We start from the raw sequence: 22,459 nt of genomic DNA, 5'->3' as shown, positions 1-22,459 counted from the left end.
TGAGAGACTTTGGCTTACTGCAACACCTTTTATTTTAAACGTGTGCCTTTTTCGAAACGCACAAATAAATAACCACAAACCCACTTTTTAGCACCGAATCCGTAACCATATCATAGCTACATTGCTTTAGCCCTATTCAATCCATGTACAGAACATGGTCCAACCGAACCCACAAATAATGCAACACAGCAGCATTTCCAACCTTTCCAACACCGCCCAACCGGCCTAACCAAACCACGCCAGCAAACGCAAAAATCTTCTTGGCACCGAAATGTCTGTGCTGCGTCAGATAAAGACGAATGGAGTGCGTTAAAGTACTGCATAATGTTTTTCAGTTAAATTAGTTGCATAAATTAAAACTGCTACGTTTTATCTATCTCAGCAGTTCGGTGCCATTAGTTATGGTCCCATTTAAGTACTGTTACCACTTGGTTTTATAACGACAGTAATTAGCATCAGCAATAATGGAGATAAAGTAAAACAGGTTACTAAAAGATTGTCAAGACAGAGACAAAACTGCAATCTAAAGAGAAATCCTGCATATAAGAGGAGGAACTTTCATCTGTTTTATTGTGGTAATTTGATCATTTTGCTCTAGCTGTTGTGCAGAAATGCCTTTTGATATGGCGTAAGATTGAAGACTTGGTTGCAAACCCCCAGAGAAATCTTCGAACAGCATGTTAGGGCAGTGAATAGCGGCCAGCGTCGCGCACCAGAGACAGGGGCTTACTGAGGAAAACATGCCTACAACTAACTGAGAGGTTCACGATATCGCTTAAATTGGTTTCTCAGCTTCTGTGTGGTCTTACACGTTGTTGGTGTTTTCGGTGGAGCCCGATAAAACGTTTGATAAGTCTACGTGACCAGAGTACGTTTATTCTTGAAGTTGAAATCCTGGTCTCGACTTACCTGTTTCATATTGGTTACCCACGGTGTAACTATGCAGGGTCCTTTTGCACCGGCCGATTTCCCACGTTTGTGGGGTTCATAAGTTGACGTGTTACTTTCCTGTGGCTTTGCTTTTCCACCTTTGTCCGCCTCATTAGCTTAAAGGTTTATCAGAATAGATGGCTTACCATAATGTTGATGTATTTGATTATATTTGTTGCAATTTTTATCTTTAACTTAAGTATGTTGTACATCCTAATGCCAGTTATGGGCATAAAATAACCTCAGATGTTGGTGTGCCCTACAGTACCAATCATCATTATCTGTAACCCTTGAAGTGGAAAGGAGGGGAATAATTGTGAAAGAAATTGCTTGCATCAGTCCCTCGATCACCTGAATGTCTCTGTGCATCACCTGAATCACACCTTGGATGAGGGAGGGGTGATTCAGGGATAATTAAGTTGGCAAATGACTAGTAGGGAGTTAGGTTGCTATGGGGTGATGCAAGCTTTGTGGGCTATGAAGAAGATCCTCCAATAGTTTTGGCTGAGAGGCTGATGTTAACTTTCAGCTGAACCACACTTCAAGTGTTGAGACTATCAGTCTGCACCATCCCACCCTGTAGAAAGACTGGTCCAAAATTATCCAGAAAATACTTGTCCATGAGAGCATTGTGTTTTTGTGTGTCTGAACATCACTTAAATATGTTATAGGTACCTAGTACCTACCTGATGGTCATTTTTGTCAATCCCTTGTAGGTCTTGTTTATGTCAGTCCTTTGATATGAATAGTGGTTGGTCCACAGCATTGTCAGCTGAGTATCTCAGTCTATGATGCTGTCATTGTCATTGCTTGGTGTGCTTGGATGTTTATTGTGACAATGCCGAGTAAACTTGGAACTGCTGGCACTTCAAAAATTTGCACATCATCTTTGTTGGAAGTCTAGAACCAGAACTAACCATATGCATGATTATTTGTACAGAAATATATGACTTTTTTCAAATCAGTGAAAACATCTAGCTTGGGGGTGGGGATGCAGGCAAATCCAGTGCAGCATGCCAGTGATATCAGTGATGATCCTCTTGTTTGATTGTTTTTACCCCAGATATTCATTGTGAGTCCTTTACTGTAAGAACATTGGCTCTTCCCAGGTATCAAGTTTGGCAATGTTCCTACCAGGGACCAAATGATGATTATGATGAGAGTCACAGATGGGGCAAGCAAATAGTTGCAAAGAAACATTGAGTGGCCTGCATGGCCACATGCTGCTGTGTGACCATTAGCACATTTTTTCTAGGTTAAAACTAATGTTAACAATGAGAACAGCTTTGTTTTGGGCTGAGTAGCATTGCTAAGCTGCTTTGCTCTCTTAACATTAAGGGCAGTTTGGCTTTGAACTGAGAAACACTGCTAAGTTGCTGTGTTTTCTTGCAGAGCTGTGTGAGAGAGCCACTCCACTACTGCGGATTCCACGTCGCCCACGGCCGGAGACAAGCAGACACGATCAGCCATGATCGAGGTCACGTGCAATGACCGGTTGGGCAAGAAAGTGCGGGTCAAATGCAACCCGGACGACACGATCGGCGACCTTAAGAAGCTGGTGGCGGCCCAGACGGGCACGCGCTGGGACAAGATTGTGCTCAAGAAGTGGTACACTGTCTTCAAGGACCACATCACGCTGGAGGACTATGAGATCCACGACGGAATGAACCTGGAGCTGTACTACCAGTGACCTGACAGCGCGTTAAGTGGTCTCCCGTGCTCCAGTGGCACCTGCCTCGGCCCCTCCGTGCCTCCGGCTCGCGTCCGCCAGCGTCTAAAGCAGCTGCTCCTGCTGCTGCCACTGCTGCATCGCATGGAGGGGCGTCGCTGGATGGAGAGGGGTGCAACGCGGGGGTTGGCGGCACCGGGACGGTCCTTCCTTGGGCCAGTGCTCGGGTCGGTACTACGGGGCCCGCCGTCAGCTGCCAAGGGCGCCAGCGCCGTCTGTGATGACGTCACACGGGACGACGGGGCTGGCTTGTGATGCGACCTCTGGTGGGCCGAATGATCGCCAGTGATTGTTCAGGGCCTGGTGAAGTGCCCGCCGGCCAACGGAGTCTTTTTTAAAACGTGTGTTTTGTATGTGGGGTATCGGAGAGCTGAGCACATTAAGGCTCATTTCCTAACCGGGAAAGGAACATGTCTCTCAGCAAGACAGTTCCTTATTTTTGTTACCAATCTAATAACACTCAGTTTTGTTTAAGTTTGCTGGTTTTGCAGTTGAGTGCTGCAGCTTTAGCTACCTTTCTTGCGCTGTGTTCGCGCCTCGGATATGAAAATAAATCAAACTCGTACTTTCCACACGTGACGTCGCCGCCTTCTCGTTCAGGTCACAGTATAGCTGGGCTCCAATTTTACGGACGCTTTCAGGGACTCCAAGAGGATCCTGCTGAAACATTTGATGATGTGGGTACGTGATCGCCTCGGGCGAGTGTGACACGCTCAATTATGAAAGCATTTGTAAAGCGGAGACTCCTCCAGAACTAGTGCATTTACTGCTAACGACAAAGCTTCCACGGCATGACTTCTAACGCAAGCGCTTCTACGCGCCAGTACTTCTGATGCAAGAACTTATAACGCATAAACTTTTACGAGATAAAACATTTCATGCACACACTTCTATGCGACATGATTAACATTCTTGGGCTCTAACCACGTCTTTAATTGGCTAACGGGACCCTTGGCTGGCTCACAAAACCTCTGTCTTGTACGGGACCAGAGACGCTATTAAGCATTCAGGGATCCCGGGTCGAGGAGGGGCTCCCCTTTGCCACAGGGACCTCGAGCGAAGTAAGTGCAGGCGCCGTTACTGGCATTCGATGGGTCGTGGCCCCGCTCCTGTTCAGTTGTGAAAGCCCATGGTCGGTATCGGGATTCTCCTGTCCGGTACCGTCGGTATCGGGATTCTCCTGTCCGGTACCGTCGGTATCGGGATTCTCCTGTCCGTATCGGACTCCCTAAACGACAGCGGAGCCCCTTCGGTTCCACAAGGGCCCGCGGGCCACGCCGGAGGCCATCTGGCTGATGGAAGCCTGCTCTGTCCCTGTTACACAGATGGGGCTCTGGCTGGTAGGGGTCGCTGTTGGGTGCCGGGGCCCCTGAACAGAGGGCCTCTCGTTGCCTCATAGGTTTTCATAGTAACTCAAGAGGAGTTCCTTCGACTGAGATTGGAAGCCTCTTGCTCTGCCCCTATTCGGCTGATGGGGATCCTGGCCGGCACAGAGCTCCTCTTCAATGCCATGGATTCCATGCTCCGTATCGGAGATCCCGTGCTTCGTATCGGAGATCGCACGCTTCGTATCGGAGATCCATGGCAACTGAACAGATCCTCTGTTCAGTTTCCTGCTCAGTACCGGGGCTCCTTGGCCAATAGAGGGGCCCTTAATGTGGCAGAGGCCTCGGAGCGGCGCCGGAGAAGGGTGTCTAATGTCCTTGGGTCTTGGTGCTGGTCCTGTTCGACAGGTGGGCCCAGTAACGGACCCGGGGTCGGTGAATCAGGGTCGCCTCATCACTTCCGGGACTTCTGGCCGACAAACGGGCTCCCATAATGTTTCAAAGCCCGCAAAACCACGGTCGGTCCTTTGAGCCATTCAGGCCTGAAGGGCCCACCGAGGGACTCTCGATCCCCAAAGGGGTTTAACCCCAAGGGTTCCCTTGCATCTCCCCCGGACTGGGATGATGCCTACCGATTGAGCAGCTCATGTGGTGCTGTCAAACGCTACCTACACCATCGGACCGGGCGTGTGTCACCATTCAAAGTATGCGTTTTAAACTGCGCACAGCAATTTTCATGGTAAACATGTTTGGAAACACCTTTTTAATAGTAAACATCAACATGAAATCATTTGCATAGCAATGAATTGCAGGCACGCATGTGCATAGATGTTGCACATTTGGTCATGTGCAGAAATGCCCAATTTATGAGTACGCTTATCGTTACAAGTACAACTACAGAACAATATGAACTAGGGTGCCACGTGTATATCGCATAGGAGTGGTACGTTAGAAATTACGTCGCCTAAAAGCATTGTCGCGCGAAAGCTTTGCATTCGAATGCAACCGCATGGAATTTTATACTTAACAAGATTTTGCATAAGGGGTTATGTTGCACCAAGAATTGCGATGAACATTTTGTCCCATGGAAATAATTTTGAGTATGAGCTTTGCGTTAGAACATTTGCCATGTACAAGTTCATGCGTTAGAAGTTCTTCCATTGGAAGCGATCTCGCGTAAGTCTTCCTTAAGAAATTTTGTTGCGTAGAAATAAATATTGCGGGGAAGCTTTTGCGTCAGAAGAGTCGTCTCGTGGAAGCATTGTGTAGAAGTATTTTCATTAGTAGCTTTGTCGCTTAGAAGCTTACGCGCTACAAGTCCTTGCATCGTATCCAGTGTCTCATAGAAGCTCTTGCGTCAGAGCTTCTGTCACATATAAGTAATATCGCGTAGCAGTTCTACCGCACAAACGTTTTGCATCATAAGTTCGTGCATGAGAGGCAATGTCGTATAGAAGTCGCGTCGTGGGAGTTCCGCCGTCAGCATTATTTGTGTTAACGGTATCGTCAGCACACTGTGAGGCAGAGGTTTTTGGGAGTTTGAAGTTGGACGAGGTGCTCGGCGGCGGAGAACAATATTTCAAGCCGCACTGTTTGACACGCAGATTCCCCAGGCTGTGCCACGTTGTCTCGAGAATCCATTTGAGCTATTTGGGCTGGCATGCGGCAAAAATGTCAGCCGGTCATGCCCACAAGCGGTCGAACGTCATCAGAAGCCAAAACAGGCGACCATTCGTCCGCCAAATGACGGCCGTCCGGCAGGTAATGCCGCAGGGCAATCCACAGTGAAGAGATTACCGTCGACGAGTTCGGCGCAATCATCGCCTTGAGGCTTCGGCTTGGGCTTGGGCTTCGGCGCGCCACGTGGTCCGATTACAGTACCGCACTCTCGACTATATAAAGATGTCTGTGAAGCCTAGAATACTGCATGGCAAACAGCCCGGTGGCTCGCGTTCGCCAGCGTCTCAGCGCTCACTGCCTTACAGTTTTACGTTGCTTCCTGTTAATCCCGTCTGTGCGTAGTTTGCGTGCTCACGGCCTTACAGTTTTATGTTGCTTCCTGTAAATCCCGTCTGTGCGTAGTTTGCGCGCCCACGGCCTTATAGTTTTATGTTGTCTCCTGTAAATGCCGTCCCGTTCGCGCGGGTACGTCGGCGTGCGCACCCGCGACGGTAAGGCACCAACAAGGCACCAACGGGACTTGCCGACGAAAGACGCTTGTTACAATAGCGGTTTATAGCGGTTTATTTCGCGGCGGATTCGCCAGCAAAGATCCGTAATATTCGCCTTCCCTCACACATGCTCCAGTGGTAACACGGTGAAAATCAATAAATATCAACCGCAGTTCAGCATGACGATTCAACATTGAAGTAATCACTGAATGTTCGGGCACGATCGTGCCCATGAAACAATGACAAAAATATACAATAGCAATGGCTAGACGCATTACACTATGCCCCGATTAAAAAGTGACTGCAACTCAGAACACGTCCAGAACAACCTTCGCCACCAATAATGTAAGTTAAAAATATACATTTTCACACGCGTGCTCAGCAGCCAGCGTCGCGTAACTACAAAGTGACGCGAGGTCTCAGTACACTGAAAGACACAGCCCGCCTGGAGCAGCGCAGCAGCTGTGATCCCGCCAGCCCACGCCGCGCCGCTGGTCCCAGCGCCGCCCGCGCGTCGCCGGCCCACCCGGAGTCACGGTCAGCGCCGCCTCCGCAGCGCCGCCTCCGGACCCCGCCGAGTATCACTGCCGCCGCCGACGCCGGCGCCGCGGCCGGGCGCGCAACTGTGCACAGCGTGGCCGGCAAGTGCGGGGTGGGTGAGTGCGCCGGCGGTCCGAGGATCCGTCCCCAGCGGCTGAGCTGTGCCCAGGCGCGGCCTGACCCCGCCGCCGCGAGGTCGAGGCTGCCGTCCGTGGAGCGGAGCCATCGATGCCGCTCAGTGGCGTCAGCCCCCGGTCCAGCGGCGGTGCTGGGCCTCAGCGGCCGCCGGCCTCGACGGCTGCCGCTCGCGCCGCTCCCACCGCCGGCGGAAGCGCACCGGCCCGCGGCGGCGCGCGGCCGGCCGCTAGGTGTCCTCCCCGAGCTCGAGGAACTGGGCGTACAGCTCGCGTCGGCACTCGCCCTTGGCCGTGAACCCGTACTTGTAGTAGCTGCCGTCAGCACACACCACTGCAACCAGACCCGGACGTCAATCGGAGGAAAGCCCAATGTTCCACGGCGTGAGGTTATACTTCGTTGTTTGCTGCACAATGGCATGAGGTGATGTGATGAGAAGCGGCGTCAAGTAGGTAGTGGCATAGAGCGACACAAATGAAAACAGCACGGAGCGGGTACGGCAAACTGGGCGCCGCAATGTAGGCAGCTCTTTCGTGAGTGACGAGTTACAATCACAAAGAGAGACTACAGCTTTCCGATGTTCATTCCATCACCTGGCTGAAAAGTAACAGTAAGTAATTCTTACCCCAGGCCTTGGTAAAGCTTGCATTTACATTATGTGCAACGATGGTATTACTGTCGGTGCCCATCCCCATGCCCTGTGGTTTTGCCTGTGCAAATCTACGCTTCGGCTAGATTGCAGTGCGTGTAAAAAGTTAAACACAACGCGGCCTGCCGCCATCTTCGAAAACGCCAGAAAAACAAACGTAACGCCCACAGATTTTCCCCGCAGGCTGTGACGCCATGTTTTCGTCCCGTCTGGAAGGTGACTGTGCCGATGCACGCGCTGACCTCGCACCAGGGCTCTTTCCCCATTAGCTGTCTGTCAGCAGGACCGATTGCCTAAGCTCGAGTCGCCACCGCACCAGCCTCGGCAATGAGCGGAGCCTAGGCACCAACGCAGAGGTGGCCTCTGCTTAGGCGAAGACGGAATATTACGTTAAGATAACCGGGGAAACCTCATCTCCTGCCCGATTTCGACGGCACACTTTTTCTTCAAAAATCGACACGAGCTCATTTCAGATTTGCATGTAAAATGCGCCCAAGTCTCATCATTGCTTCCACGAGCCACTAACTTCTCAAGCACATTTGTCGAACTATTAATAATACATATGCAGACTAGACATCTGTGAAGTAAGATCTGCATGCCGCAAAAAGTCAGTGAATACCTGGAGAAACGTCAGTAAGCTTGGGATGGCGAATACAGAATGCGTAGGCCAGCATGTGTTTGCAATCGCAGCTAAGTCTTTGCACACTGCGGCACTTGGTGCCTATTATATCTGAGCTACTATATTCAATGATATCCCTGACCAAAAGACGGCAAGGAAAGGGACACGACGCGGCAGTAGTACGCTTTCAAATGCATATACGTAAGACTGGGAAATCTCCAGCCTGACAAAATCATGGCAGAACGTTGCCTTACGGCAACGTTCTCACGTTTCGGCGCATGCAACAGCTCTTGCGTGTCTACTTTGCCATGGAATCAAAGATCTAGCTTCCCACACCGTTGGGTTCCAATGACCTTTGTAAATGTCACGTACATCAATAACGTTTATAAAAGATGTCAGACCTGAAGGTCTAAAGGTCAAGTGACGTCTGAGGGAAGGAAGGAGCGTTCCGAACGTTACGGTACCTTAAACTTTCACCACACACTTCAGCCGCCCACCTAGAAAGTCAAGATCAGATGGCACGACAGGGGTCCACACAAAAAGCCTTGCTTAGCTTGAGCTCCGATCCCAGAAATCTATCCCATCAATAGGTTTCCAATTCCTTTAAAATGATTAAAGAAAAAAGTCACGTGTCTTCTATCACAAGCCGACATGAAAAATGGATCACACCACACCAAAAGATAACTTCACCACAGCTTGAAGTACTAGTCGGCGTGCGGAGCTTTGAGAACGGGTTCAGCGCGGTGATCCGATGGCTGATCAGGCCAAGTCCGAAACCGAAACCGAAACCGAAACCGAAACCGAAACATCACCATCGCGCGCCCGCAGACGCCAAACTCCGCAAGCACGAGCTGCACCGCCCTCCGCCGAACGCTTCGACGGGTACAAAAAGAGCCGGAACGGCACACCAAACTCATCCGTTGGCAGCAGGGAGCGTTCTACGGGGCATCAAAAAACTACCCAACACTACAATAGTCTACCAACCCCACGCCTCCCAGCGCGGCCCCTTACCGATGACCGACTTGTTGTCGGCGCCGAACGCGCAGATGCACTGCGGCCCGCCAGGCACCTGGAACCGGCCGAACGACCAGCGCGAATTGAAGTACTTGGGCAGCAGGGCGGCGGCGGCCGGCACCAGTCTGCGGACGGCGGCAAGGGAGTCAGCGGCGGGCGGCCGGCGGAGGGGCGGGCGATGCGGCCGGACGGGGAGTTGAAGTACTTGGGCAGCAGGGCGGTGGCCGCCGGCACCAGTCTGCGGACGGTGGCAGGAGAGGTCAGCGGCGGGCGGCGGAGAGGCGGGCGGCGGAGGGGCGGGCGGCACGGCGGACGGGGAGGTGGAGTAGCACGAGGAGTCGGCTGTCTTCACCGGGCGACTTATCGGGCGAGGTGTCCATGATGACGCATGCAACTCAAATACGTCAGTCCTCAGCAGCCGTACGTCTGACGTACGGATACACTGACAATTACCTAACGCGAGAACGCGCCTATGCAGGAATGAAGCATTACAGTAGACACAACACAGTGAGAGACTTCGCGCATTATATGTGGTCTGGTCCGGCACGTATGACGCATGATCCAGCCCGCCTAAAAAACGGCCGATGTCTGCCCGATGCTTGAAAGATTAGCAGGCATCACATGATCCGCAAAGACCGACAAACATGCCCTAAGGTGTCCCAGTTCTGAAGCATTTTCAGCCTCGTGAACCAAACCTGCGTTTTGCAGGGAATGCATTACCCTCTTTGCCACGTCTAAATCATTCGAGTATCGCCAGCCGAGACCAACTGAGCTAAAAAGAGCCCCGTGGCACTGGCCACGACTTTGACGCCCGAGATGGTCCAACACTGCTGACAAAGGCGCCGACCGCAGCAGAGTGTCGGCACTACCGGCGCTGGCGGTCTCAGGCAGGGCCGCCGTCATCGCGGAACCAGCGGCCCTGCCGGCCAGCCGGCCAGCCGGACCGTCCAACAGGGATGGTGCCGCCCCTGTCCGGCCGGCACCACCCCTGCCGGCGGCGGCAGGGGCGGCGCGGCAGGCGGCCCCGGCGACGGCGGCCGGCCGCTCACCCGGTCTCCTTGGCCTTGTGCTCCTCCTCCACGGCGAACACGTGCACGGTGCCGTGGTCGCTGGACACGCACAGCAGCGACGAGTCGTGGTTGAAGTTGATGCTGAGGACGACGCTTCGGGTCAGAGACCCGGGCGGAGCGGCACCTCTCACAAATGTCGCCGGTCAGTGATACCGAGCACCGCACGGTGCGTCAAACACCTGGCTCGCGTAACTGTATTGCAGGCTAACACTTGTGCACGTGCACTTAGCACACGTGCTGTCACAACATGCCTGGTGCGGATGGCATAGAGACGGGCCACGACGCTGAGCTTCGAATCGAGCCCAGTACGCCGTACCTCGAGGCAGAAAGGTATGGGGTTCAATTCCCCGCGGTGCTCGCCCTTCTTACCAGGGTGGTGGGCACACCACGCCACGAAGCCTCAGCAGCTGCGTGCGTCGTAAAAACCCCACTGACGACGACGACGACGCACTGGCCAGCACGTGGCTGGCACATGGGGCTCACCCGTGACTATGGGCGACCCGCGGCCACTGTGCTTAGCTCACCAGCGACTGCGGCCGGACCCGGGGCCACTGTGCTGAGCTCACCAGTGACTGTGGCCGGACCCGGGGCCGACACTGTGCTGAGTTCACCAGCGACTATGGCCGGACCCGGGGCCACTGTGCTGAGCTCACCAGCGACTCTGGCCGGACCCGGGGCCACTGTGCTGAGCTCACCAGTGACCATGGCCGGACCCGGGGCTGACACTGTGCTGAGCTCACCAGTAGATGTGGGCGTTGTTGGCTCCCCGGCGCAGCTCGCAGAGTATGTCGCCGGACGACGTGTCGAACACCCGGATCAGGGTCCCCTGCGGCCGCAACGGAGAGTCAGCGGGACAGTCAGTGGGACAGTCGGTGGCACAATAGGTGGGACATTCAGCAGCACAGTCAGTGGCACAGTCGGTGGCACAGTCAGTGGGACATTCAGCAGCACAGTCAGTGGCACAGTCGGTGGCACAGTCGGTGGAATAGTCAGTGGGACAGTCAATGGGGCAGTTGGTGGGACAGTCAATGGGACAGTCAGTGGGACAGTCAGTAGACAGTCAATGGGACAGCCAGGGAAAGTCAGTGGGGCAGTCAGCAGGACAGTCAGCAGGACAGTCAGCAGGACAGTCAGCAGGACAGTCAGCGGGACAGTCAGTGGCACAGTCAGTGGGACAGCGACGGACGGCGACACGCGGCGGCACGGTTGCCGGCACGCAGCGTAAGGCAGGTCTGTTTACTGACTGTCGGGTGGGACAGAGACAAACCGCCGCCGGCCGACTAGCAGGCAGTGGCCCGACAGGTGTTTGCACAAACGACCCGTGTATTTGGCCCCCGAGAGTTCGTCCCACGTCCCATAGCTTTTTCAGATGACAATATTGTGATTTCCCTACACACTTTTCGAATTGATGGGTACACTTGAAGCCAACCCCGGCCGCGTTACGCATTGGACGATCTGAAGGTGGTAAAGGTAACCCAGGAGTTTCACAGACCTTGACGTGCCCGTTTGCCACATATCCGATCTTAAATCTCATCGATTTTCTCGAGCACGACTGGTTGCATTCGCGCAGGGGGCTCACCGCGGCCCTGCAGACAGTCCGAGCGAGACGCCGACATGTCGACCGAGCCGACGTCTCCGACATGATTGGTTCGCTTTTATGGCAACGCTTGGCAGCTGAATGACTGGACCAGCAAGAACATCTTCTTCCCTCCATATCATGGAGTCTGCCATAGATGAACGAAGGGGTGTCCCCCGACTTTTGCAGAGCAAAATATCACGCCTCCAAGTGCCCAATGGTCAACAGCGCCTTCAGATCCAACACCCTCCTCTCTCCTCACTTTTCGCTCGCAACGGAGTCACTGCCCCGCAGAACCTCCCGCCGGGTGTGGCGGGCGTACCTGGCCCCAGCCTCTGCATGCGCCAACACACGACACCACAAACCGGACAGATCTCACGTCCAGACTGCACAAGCCACACCAACGACGCCACGCACCTCAAATACTACCAATTTACAGGTCTGAGCCCCGCCCATTCTACCGGGCACGGCACATCACGTGTCTGAGCTCACCACAGCCGTGCCGTACCTTTTGGCTGGCGGTGGCCAGACGCGTGCCGTGCAGGTTGAGCTGGAGGCAGCTGAGCGCAGCCTCGTGCGCGGCCACGTCCAGCGGCGGCCGGGACGTGTCGGCCAGGTCCACCAGGTGCACGTGGCCGGTGCGCGCGCCGGGGAACGCCAGCAGCGAGGCGCTCGAGTTGGGGCAGAGCACGCACAGGCCTGCCGGTGGCGGCGGGCCGTCAGTGGAGGGTACCGGCGGGGCGGGTGGGGAGGAGCAGAGCACGCACAAGCCTGCCGGTGGCGGCGGCCGGTCAGTGGGGGGGTGTCGGCGGGGCGGGCGGGGTGGGGAGGGGCAGGGCAGAGCACGTACAGGCCTGCCGGTGGCGGCGGCCGATCAGCGAGGGGTGCCGGCGGGGTGGGCGGAGAGGGGCAGGGTAGAGCACGCGCAGGCCTGCCGGTGGCGGCGGTTGGTCAGTGGGGGGGGGGGGGGGGGGGGTGCCGGCGGGGTGGCGCGGGGAGGGGCAGGGCACGCACAGGCCTGCCGGTGGCGGCGGCCGGTCAGTGGGGGGTGCCGGCGGGGTGGGCGGGGTGGGGCAGGGCAGAGCACGCACAGGCTGCCGGTGGCGGCGGCCGGTCAGCGAGGGGTGCCGGCGGGGTGGGGCGGGGAGGGGTAGAGCACGCACAGGCCTGCCGGTGGCGGCGGCCGGTCAGTGGGGGGTGCCGGCGGGGTGGGCGGGGTGGGGCAGGGCAGAGCACGCACAGGCCTGCCGGTGGCGGCGGCCGATCAGCGAGGGGTGCCGGCGGGGCGGGCGGGGAGGGGCAGGGCAGAGCACGCATAGGCCTGCCGGTGGCGGCGGCCGGTCAGTGGGGGGTGCCGGCGGGGTGGGCGGGTGGGGCAGGGCAGAGCACGCACAGGCCTGCCGGTGGCGGCGGCCGGTCAGTGGGGGGTGCCGGCGGGGCGAGTGAGGAGGGGCGGGCGGGGAGGAGCGGCCAGAGCGGCGACCGCCGTCGGGCGGCTGCGACAAAATCGGACACAGATGGTCAGCAGCGCACCAATACAGCAGAACAGCCGCAGTCGAGTGTTACTCCGATTGCTGTAGTAGTAATAGCGTGCGGGACAGTGCAACTTGCAGGCAGCGTTCTACGCTAAAGTTCATCAGCAGAGCACATCCCCTGCATGGCTACGTATGTTTGTCAGAATCTCCAACCAGACCGATCAGGTCAGATCAGAAGCCCACAATCAGGTCGAATCGCCCCGCAGTGCGTACTAATGGACATAGGGTGACACAATTAAGTTGATAAGCTCATTAACACGACAGCAGAGCACTCGTAAAGGTGTAACCACACGGATGCCGTCGCAACGACAGCAAAACTCCGTCTCCAACAAGCTATCTTGCTCTCTATATACCTGCACTCAAGGCCGACGATTCCAGATTTGTCATGGCTATCGACTTAGTTCCCCTGCCTCTCCCCATGCGTACCCTGAGGGTTGAACGAGGTGGGAAAGACGTGCAGCGCCTGCGGCTTCTGGATGAACGTGTACACCTTGATCATGTTGTCGAGCACGGCCACGATGCGGTCGCGGCGAAGCCGCACGGCACGCACGTCGCTGAAGAACTCCAGCTCGATCACGGTCCGCTTCTTCAGGTCATCCCAGATCATCACTGGCGGCAGGTCAGGTCATCCTAGGTCATCCCACGCCAAAGCGGCAGCAGGTCAGCAGCGCTTCAGTCGCCATTGCCGCCGGGAAGCCAAGATCGGCGCCACCATCCCGCCACGTCAAGTGACCACAAATGGCTATCATTCAGCCAGTCATATTGTCGCTGGCCGCAGGCTACATCATCACTCGCCGCGGACCGAGGAGCGTCGTAGGCGCTGCGCGGCAGCTGAGTCAGGTTACAGCCACGTCATGCGTTCCTCGGCACAGGAGGCCACAGACTATCTCATGCGCCACGGACGACACACTTTCACGACATACAGGACCCGTGATTGGCAAGGCACATGACGTGCTGCCTGCCTCCAGAGTTGGAGGAAGTGCAACACACATTCCAAGGGGCATTACATGTGACAGCCAGAGCCTGCGGGACAAACTTGGCCCACGAAGAGGTCGGGTTCACGTATCCCAGGAGCAACAAGGCCAAACATTTCGATCTCCCTTGATCAACATTTTCTTAGTCAACACCACACGTGCGGAGGTGCGGTGGCCCGGGACGCCTGCCAGCTGGTGGGGTGCAGCACAAACACACGTGCGGAGGTGCGGTAACCCAGGACGCCTGCCAGCTGGTGGGGTGCAGTACAAACACACGTGCGGAGGTGCGGTAACCCGGGACACCTGGTCAGCTGGTGGAGTGTGGCACCAAACACACGTGCGGAGGTGCGGTAACCGGGACACCTGTCAGCTGGTGGAGTGTGGCACAAACACACGTGGGAGTGTGCGGTAACCCGGGACACCTGCCAGCTGGTGGGGTGCAGCACAAACACACGTGCGGAGGTGCGGTAACCCAGGACGCCTGCCAGCTGGTGGAGTGCAGCACGAACAGACCTTTGTTGGGCGGGTACTTGGGTACTGATGCCGCCGCCACCAGCGCCACCGTAGTTGCAGCGGAAGAGCATCTCGACGCTGCCGACGCCGCCGTCCGGCCAATCCTGGCGTACCTTCTCCTTCAGCGGGTCGCAGTTGTAGATACGGAATCCTGCGTCCGTGCCGCAGGCGAAGCACCCTGGCAGGAACAAGAGATCCCGAGGTTCAATTTTGTGGGACCTCCTTGCTGTTCCTTTTCAGATACACAATACACTACTTGGGATATCTAGGGTTCAACTATACCCAATCTCCTTGAAGTGCAAGCTTTAGACTTGTTTGTTGCTATCACATGAACTCCATTTTCAATGATTTCCACCTAAATTCAGAAAAGGGAAGGCAGGTCCCTCAACAACATCTGGAAATAAATTGGACTGATCCTGAGACATGTAGTCTCTAGCAAAAGCTTACAAACTGATTTATGTATTAGGCAGAATATTTCCAAACCTTAATAATGACAAGGGTGCAAAATGTGTTGGAAGGGTTAATAAAAAGGAAAAGATATGAGAGTCATGTTTGGGTCCGTGGAAGAAACAGTACAATGAAAATGTGGGATACTTAGAATGTTGGATACTGTGCATAGCCTTAAAACACAAATAGAGCCAAAATGACCATCTTGACCAATGTGTTTCATATCTGTTGGATAAACCAAATATCACTGCTGTATTCAAGATACAAAAAAATGCATGAAACAAAATGGACATTTGGTGCAATATTGAGATATGATGCACAGATCATAGCAACTAATCTGCTTTTCCAAACATACTATACCTGGCATTGCCCCAGCAACTTTTATCTGTTTTGCACCATTTGGACTCAGCTGTGGTGTTGACAAACAACCTATTTAGCCCATCCAGAGAGGTTTGGGTCATCACCCTCTAAACCCCTTCTATTGGTCTAACCATGCCACCTCCTTCATCCATATCTAAGGCAGTTGTGCATTTATCTTTAAATGCATGACATAGATCAGGCAATATCCCTCACACAAACAACCAGGAACTGCCTTCAGTGCTAAAACCCATGCAGGTTTATCACGACATTACCTTCCTTACATAGGTCAGCCAAGGGATATAGCAGACATGGCAGGAGCCACTCCAGATGTTACATGGTCAGCACAATTCCATAATTTGTTATTGGAAGATTATTCCGAAAGCTTTGCTTTGCCAAGTTTCCCATCATTATCTTTCCCTACCTTGCTGAATATTCTTTCTGCCTATGGCAGTCTTAAGACATCAACAGGCATGATGAAATGCTACTCTTGATACATGTAATGATATGAAGTGAGTTTAGTGATTTATCATGCTTCAACAATATGAAACTATCCATCATGGCATGCCCTCGAAAATCCTGGGCTGGACCTGGATCTGTCTCTGGACCTGTCCACAAACAACAAATCCATTGTGTTTCTGACATACTGTCTGTGTGTTGAGTCTTGGCATACACTTGCACAAAACCTGACCAAGGTAAAATTGTGCTGACCTTTCCAAATGTCTGCTTGAACATGTCCTGGGAGTAGTTTTCCTTGACATTACCTAAGAAATGTCACAATTCTTTTATATAGTTATTCATACAAAAATGTGCAGCTCATGGCAGTTTAAAAGACAAGCCTTTTGGATAAAACCATTTCAGAAAAAAACTGCTGTTCATGTTGACATAAATAACCAGCTTGAAGTTGATTCCATACAGCCTAATATATTTTATAACTGTGGGCTTTCTCCACATACATGGATCAGAAAACCTTAAGGATGATTCTAGTAATAGCCAACACAAGTCATGATACCAAAATTTGAGTGACAGGGTAGGAGGGCAGGTAGCAACTTCCCTCTTTCCCCAGGGACATCATGAAATATAGGAGCTGGATGGGGTGCTGAGGCTTCCCTCTAATTTCTGATCTTTCACATTTTCCCTGTGGTTATCAGCTAGATAGACATCACAAAAATGCTTCATCCCAACCTGGGAGAACTTATATTGCCCATGCTCCAAATGCTCCACCTTTAACAAAACAATGTCTTATTTACATGACCCATGGCTAGATGAGAGAAGACTGCTCATGCACAGATCAATTTTGCTTCTCTCAGGAACATAGAAAACAACCTGAACACTCATTAAATACAACCAAAATGTGGCCAGACCTGGCAATGTTGCATTGCCAAGTCTGCGCTATTAACATGTTGAATACCGACGTCTACGTCACCGAGAACGTGTCATGTAGCCACAAGTGTAGGACAAATTATTTCCTCACCTTGGTCCTGATTAAATGCAGAAAACAGCAACCCATTTGAGTGGGGTGGATTACAGTTCATACTCATCTTAGGCGGGGAGGAACACCCGCAAATGCCGCGACCAACGCTACGAACAAATATTGGCCCGTCCCACGCAAGTTGGTAAGTTGTTATACGATTAAACGCTCAAACTAGTCCTGATCACCCAGCCACACCTCAAGGGATATCTTTTGCGCACATCCAATAACGCGCTCCTGCATATCCTTTCCCGTCAACCCTTTATTGGCCCAACCACACAAAAGCACTCCCGGCCGTCCCCCAGTTCTCTGCCCGATTCTGATGTAAACAAATGCGACATCCAGGGCCATGCGTAACGGCTCGCACGTTTCGTGCTAAAGTGCTGCCTTATATTTGCATTCCCAATGAACCTTAAAGTTTCGGATCAGTGGCAGATACTTTCTGCTTAGACATTATTCCATCATCATAACACGATTTGCATCTATCAACAGCTTTGACTTAGGTTGAAATAGTGAGATTTTCGCATTTGGTTTAGCTGGCAGTCCCGCGAATCTGCGGCGCAAACGCCGCCACCTTGCCCCGGCCACCAACGCATCATGATGGCCCACTGGCTCCCGTAGAGCTGAACTCAAAGCTATCACAAACAAAACATTGTAGGCGAATGATGTGTCAAACACTTTATTTCGAATGACCAGAATATGTCAGCGGGTCAAACTCGATTAGGTGATGCAGTTTGGGCAGGCCCGTCAGCACTCTTCCAACTCACCCCAGTACTGTTTCCAAGACGCGATGACCGGTGTACCCGCCCCGCTTCATACCTGGAAGAGGAACCGTACTCCGGTCCTTTCCCACCAGCATAACCTGGTGCCAGCTTGCACGCCTCATCCATGCCCCATGTTCGATGAACACCCGAGGACCAATTGGCCTTACACCGTTGTTTCCCACCTGACAAACCAACCTTAAGCACTGGCTCCAGCCTGATGGCCTGCTCCCAATCTTTCAATACACCTGGCCAGCTGCTGCCATTATGCCCGGGCGCTTCAACAAGCAGTAGACTCTTGCATACCTTCCGTCAACACAGAAACCCAATTGCCGGCTGTTTCGATGTTTATTGAGTAAAACCGAAAACTTCTCCGGAGGTGCTCTCCTCTGCAATCAGAAACGAGAGCACGTCACGGCGACCTCCCCCCACGACGTTTCAGCGAACGTTTCCAGCGCTGATGGCGGACGCATCTTCAAAGCCAAATCTCCACGGGTCATGAGGTCACAATTTCTCGCCCACGACAGTGACTCGTCCACTCACTGCAACAAAGAAACTTCTCCACAGGGCTATGGCACAACTCGGCACCATGATGCCCTGGCAACGGCCCGGCCTTGAGACACGTGCGCGCGCCGCGCGTGCGTCACCGGCAGCCGCATTGCGACAACGGAACCTGACGACACGAGAAGTCACGTCGCGTGTACCGACAGGCGTCACAACACTGGGCGCGCACCCCCGGTCTTCGTTTTTAAAGCGGGCAAACGCGACGCATGTTGTAAACTATTCTGCGGAACCCCGGCGACAGCAGACCACAGCGCCCAGCAGCCTTTGCGCAACCGTGGTTCGCACCAGGGCCCCATCGTAGGAGCCGAAGGTGTCAATCACTAGGCCATAGCACCTCACTCTCCTGCGTCGTCTTCCTTCAGCCGCCAGGCGACAGCTGCACTGCACAGACAGCCGAAACACGAGCGCTCAAACGCACCCCGCCACCTTCCACGCATCAGCCGAAACCATGACGACGGCACGACAGCATACGCCTCTCAGAGCGGGCGCCGGCTAATGCTAACAGGCCGGATGAGAGAATCACGCACCGCAGAAAAAAAAAACAAGGCTCACCGCCCGACGTCCGGTGCGAACAGACGGCCGCAGGGACGTACGAGACGGGGGAGAGGGGGGGGGGGGGGGGGGCAACAGCGCCGCAAAACAACTCCCTGATCGGACACCGCACGCCTGCCGGGAGGCCTCCAGTCATCTAAGCGCCCTCGCCCGACCCGAGCGGACCGCCTGGCCAACTCTGGCTGCCGGCCAGACGATGCGACAGCGCTCCTGAATACGAATGACGTGCATCCCACGGTCAGCGCTCCAACAGGCAGATCCGTGCGGTGCGGCCATTGTGCTATCTTGACGGGCGCGGCAGTGGGCGATGATCACCGCACCCCACACCTAAACGAGTGCCGTCATGTCTTGCCCCCGCGGGAGCGGCATGTTCGCGGCAGCATCCTGCACTGGTTCACAGCATACCTACACTGAAAGAGAACGTTAGTGGTCGTCGAGCTCCACTCGCCGATGGCTCCTCTTACAGCGCGCAGCCTGGTTTCGTTAGCTGGCCGCACGGCACCATGCGCAGTCCCACTCAGTGCTTGACGGCTGTTGCCATGGAGACGGGTCGGACCGCCAGGTGAGGACGGCACGTCCCGGACAGCCTGGCTCTGTCCGAGGACGGAGGATACCGCGACAAATCAGCCAACCGCCATTGTGCACTGCGAAAAAGGGTGGAATTCAGGCTATCAAGCCACCGCTGACCCTCCTCGGGAAAATAAGCTGGAAAAGGAACAGGCGTTCAGGCCAGGCATTCATCGAGACTGATCGAATTAGCAACACAAACACCAATACTTGGGATTAAGGTTTGCACGCATGCAGGCATCGAAACAAAAAGGGCCGACTTCAGCAATGGTCCAGTTTTCTACGGGCAGTGCGCTCTTACGCTTCAAAAAAGGGACCAATCGGATAATGCAGTAGCACGGGCAGCGGGCCAGCTGATAGTTCGGTCCCGGCTGAGTACACTTGATGCTCGCACAACTAGTGCATACGGCGTCGCCGGTATTACGCTTAAGTCCAAGGTAAAGGTGGATGGAGATCATGCGAGGCCAACTCACGGTATGACCTCACGTACACGCCCGAAAGCTCCGAAGTCACTGGAGTCTCGCCCCTCCCTCCAGTGGTGCTACTACAGCTACACGTGCAACGCCTCAATCACACACTCATCTCTTCCCGTGCCAATCCAACCAGCTCTGCGTTCACAGGTCCGCACACGAGCATGCAGTCAGGCGACAGCCCTCGAGAAGTCATGCAGATAGTTCATGGCTGAGGCCGACGGGGCCTTTTTAGTAACAGCATTGCACATAGACCCCAGATCAGGGCAGCAACGGTGCTGTCAGCTGCAATCAGGTACAGGCAAGAAGAGGCTCCCAAACGCACAGATCTCACCGACCGTCGTGTCAGGATCCATCAGTACGCCACGCGCAACCAAACTGAGAGTGCATGCACCGGTAGCTTGTCGGAAACCAACCAATCTCATACACAACACTGAGACCTGGTCGCCAAATTTCATCTGCGGAAGGGTCTGTGTGTGACTGGCGGAACCGCACCCAAACACGTTTCGCAGACCGCGGGCGACAAACAGATTATTTTATGTTCCAGGATGGCCAGCATGCCCCTGCAACTCAGAGATCATCACCTCACAGAACTCGGCTGCCGCACTACGTTCGGCATGATCTTCGGATTTTGGTCTGGACTGCTTAATCCAGTCAGTCCGATCCAATGCAATCGCAAATTCGCGAGTACACAAGCATCCCGTTCAAACATAGGAAAAGGAACCATCAAACAATCCCTTACTGGCTAAAAACCTGTCGCCCCCACGCTGTTCACCACGATGTAAAGATTTGGTTCGCCGAACGCACTTACCGTCCCGACAGGATGCTATTCCACACTACGGAACACCAACTTCATCTCCTCGACTTCATCTGCGGTTAGACCACATTCGGGCCGACTGAAGCCCTCCAGCACACTCTACATACAATCCATCAACAAGACGGAAATAAATTTTCTGGTTGACGTGGTCCAATTGGGGGGGTCGGCCTCACTTTACACGGGCAGAGCGGCGCCTTGGCGCTGCGCCAGCACCGACCGCGGATGTTGGCACCAGCCAGGAACGGCAGGCCCATCCCAGTCAGCTCGAAAATTCAGTCGAACCTCACGGTTCCCTGGAAGTCTGATGCTCGCTCCCGGCCCCGCATAGAAAACGGCGGCAGATAAAAAGGACGCATCTGGGTTCGTACGCCCATGGACTCCACGGAACCAATTTGCGGTTCATCACGGGAAGATCCATGTTATGACGTTTCGTCGCAGAGAGCAAAGCGTATCATCGAATGTCCTGCACCAAGAGTCCTCCAGTAAAATTTGCATACTGGGTAACCACCTCATCAACCTCGGACATCTTGGATCCTCTTCACCACGTCCGATAAAGATCCCCTCGCTCTGCAACCGCACAGCCTGAGCTCACCCCGGATGAGACATCTACCAGTTCGGACTCTTTCCAGCCGGACTAGGAACTCCTCATTATCAACCTCCTACAACTGAACTCCCGCCCCGGTTGCCAAAGCACCAACCCCGGTCCGACCTGATCCTCGGAATTTAGCACCACCGTTGGGTCCCATGGCAACTGCCAGTTGACCAGATATCTTCAGATCGACCTCATGCTCTTGCCTCCCACTGCGTGCCGAATCCCATCCCATCAACATCAGTCTAACCGTCGTGCGCCCTTGGGGCTTTACGGCACACTCAGCTGCTGAGGCTATATGGCACTTGCCAGACGCGCAGTGGTTAGCGCAGACGCGTTAACCACCGCGAGTCTGGGAAACCAGAGATACGGGGTTCGAATCCGCGCGATGCCCGCCCTTCCTCCCAGGGTGAGAGGCAGACGCCATATAGCCTCAGCGGCCGAGTGCCGAGCGGTTCGTCGTCGTAAAGCCCCAATGACGACTATATCGGCACACGAAACCTGCTTCTATGCGCCCTCCTGTCCACACTCTCCCACAATCCAGACGTTTTGAACCACCCGACCCCAGCGAACAATGCCCACCGTGCTCTCCCTGAACTCAGGTTACGCACCCTCCTCCCTCCTCCCCAAATCCAATGACCAGCCTTGTTCCCTCACGTAATACGCGCGCCCCTACCTCCACCCTCCCCATCAAGCCTTCTTCATAGGTATGGGATTCCCAGTTCACCGTCGCACACCCCCGTATAAAGATGCATCCTGCAGGCGCTCTTTTGGTACCTACTCCCCACCCGGTCAGACGTTATCCCATAGTCACCAGACCTTCTCAGATACATTGAATCCCTGGCCCCTCCTCCCGGCAAAAAAGTTACAGAAGGCCGCTTCCCGGCTGACTTTTGGGCACAACGCCACGCGGACGAGCCCACCCACAAACCCGCTACTCGCCCCTTCCCCCTCCCGGCTTGCACGCGCCTCCCGGCTCCCATCTTTGCGGTAGCCCCCTAGAGAGGATCCCCTAACCCCTACAGGCGTGCCCGGGCTAGCCCAGCCCCGCCCCGGCGAGTTGTCTCCGCCGTCCAGGATCGGC

At 54.5% G+C, this 22,459-nt stretch overlaps 1 pseudogene; it reads right to left on the bottom strand.

The window, feature by feature from the left end:
• Positions 1 to 7,059: 7,059 nt before the first annotated feature.
• On the bottom strand, positions 7,060 to 17,354 carry LOC119095135 (WD repeat domain phosphoinositide-interacting protein 3-like; annotated as a pseudogene).
• Between the last annotated feature and the right edge of the window lie 5,105 nt (positions 17,355 to 22,459).

This window comes from Pollicipes pollicipes, unplaced genomic scaffold (genome assembly GCF_011947565.3).
Source record: "Pollicipes pollicipes isolate AB1234 unplaced genomic scaffold, Ppol_2.1 Scaffold_4219;HRSCAF=4965_pilon_pilon_pilon, whole genome shotgun sequence".
In the NCBI taxonomy this organism is placed as follows: domain Eukaryota; kingdom Metazoa; phylum Arthropoda; class Thecostraca; order Pollicipedomorpha; family Pollicipedidae; genus Pollicipes; species Pollicipes pollicipes.
The sequence above is the reverse complement of the archived record's forward strand: the minus strand, read 5'-3'. Positions and strand labels throughout refer to the sequence as shown.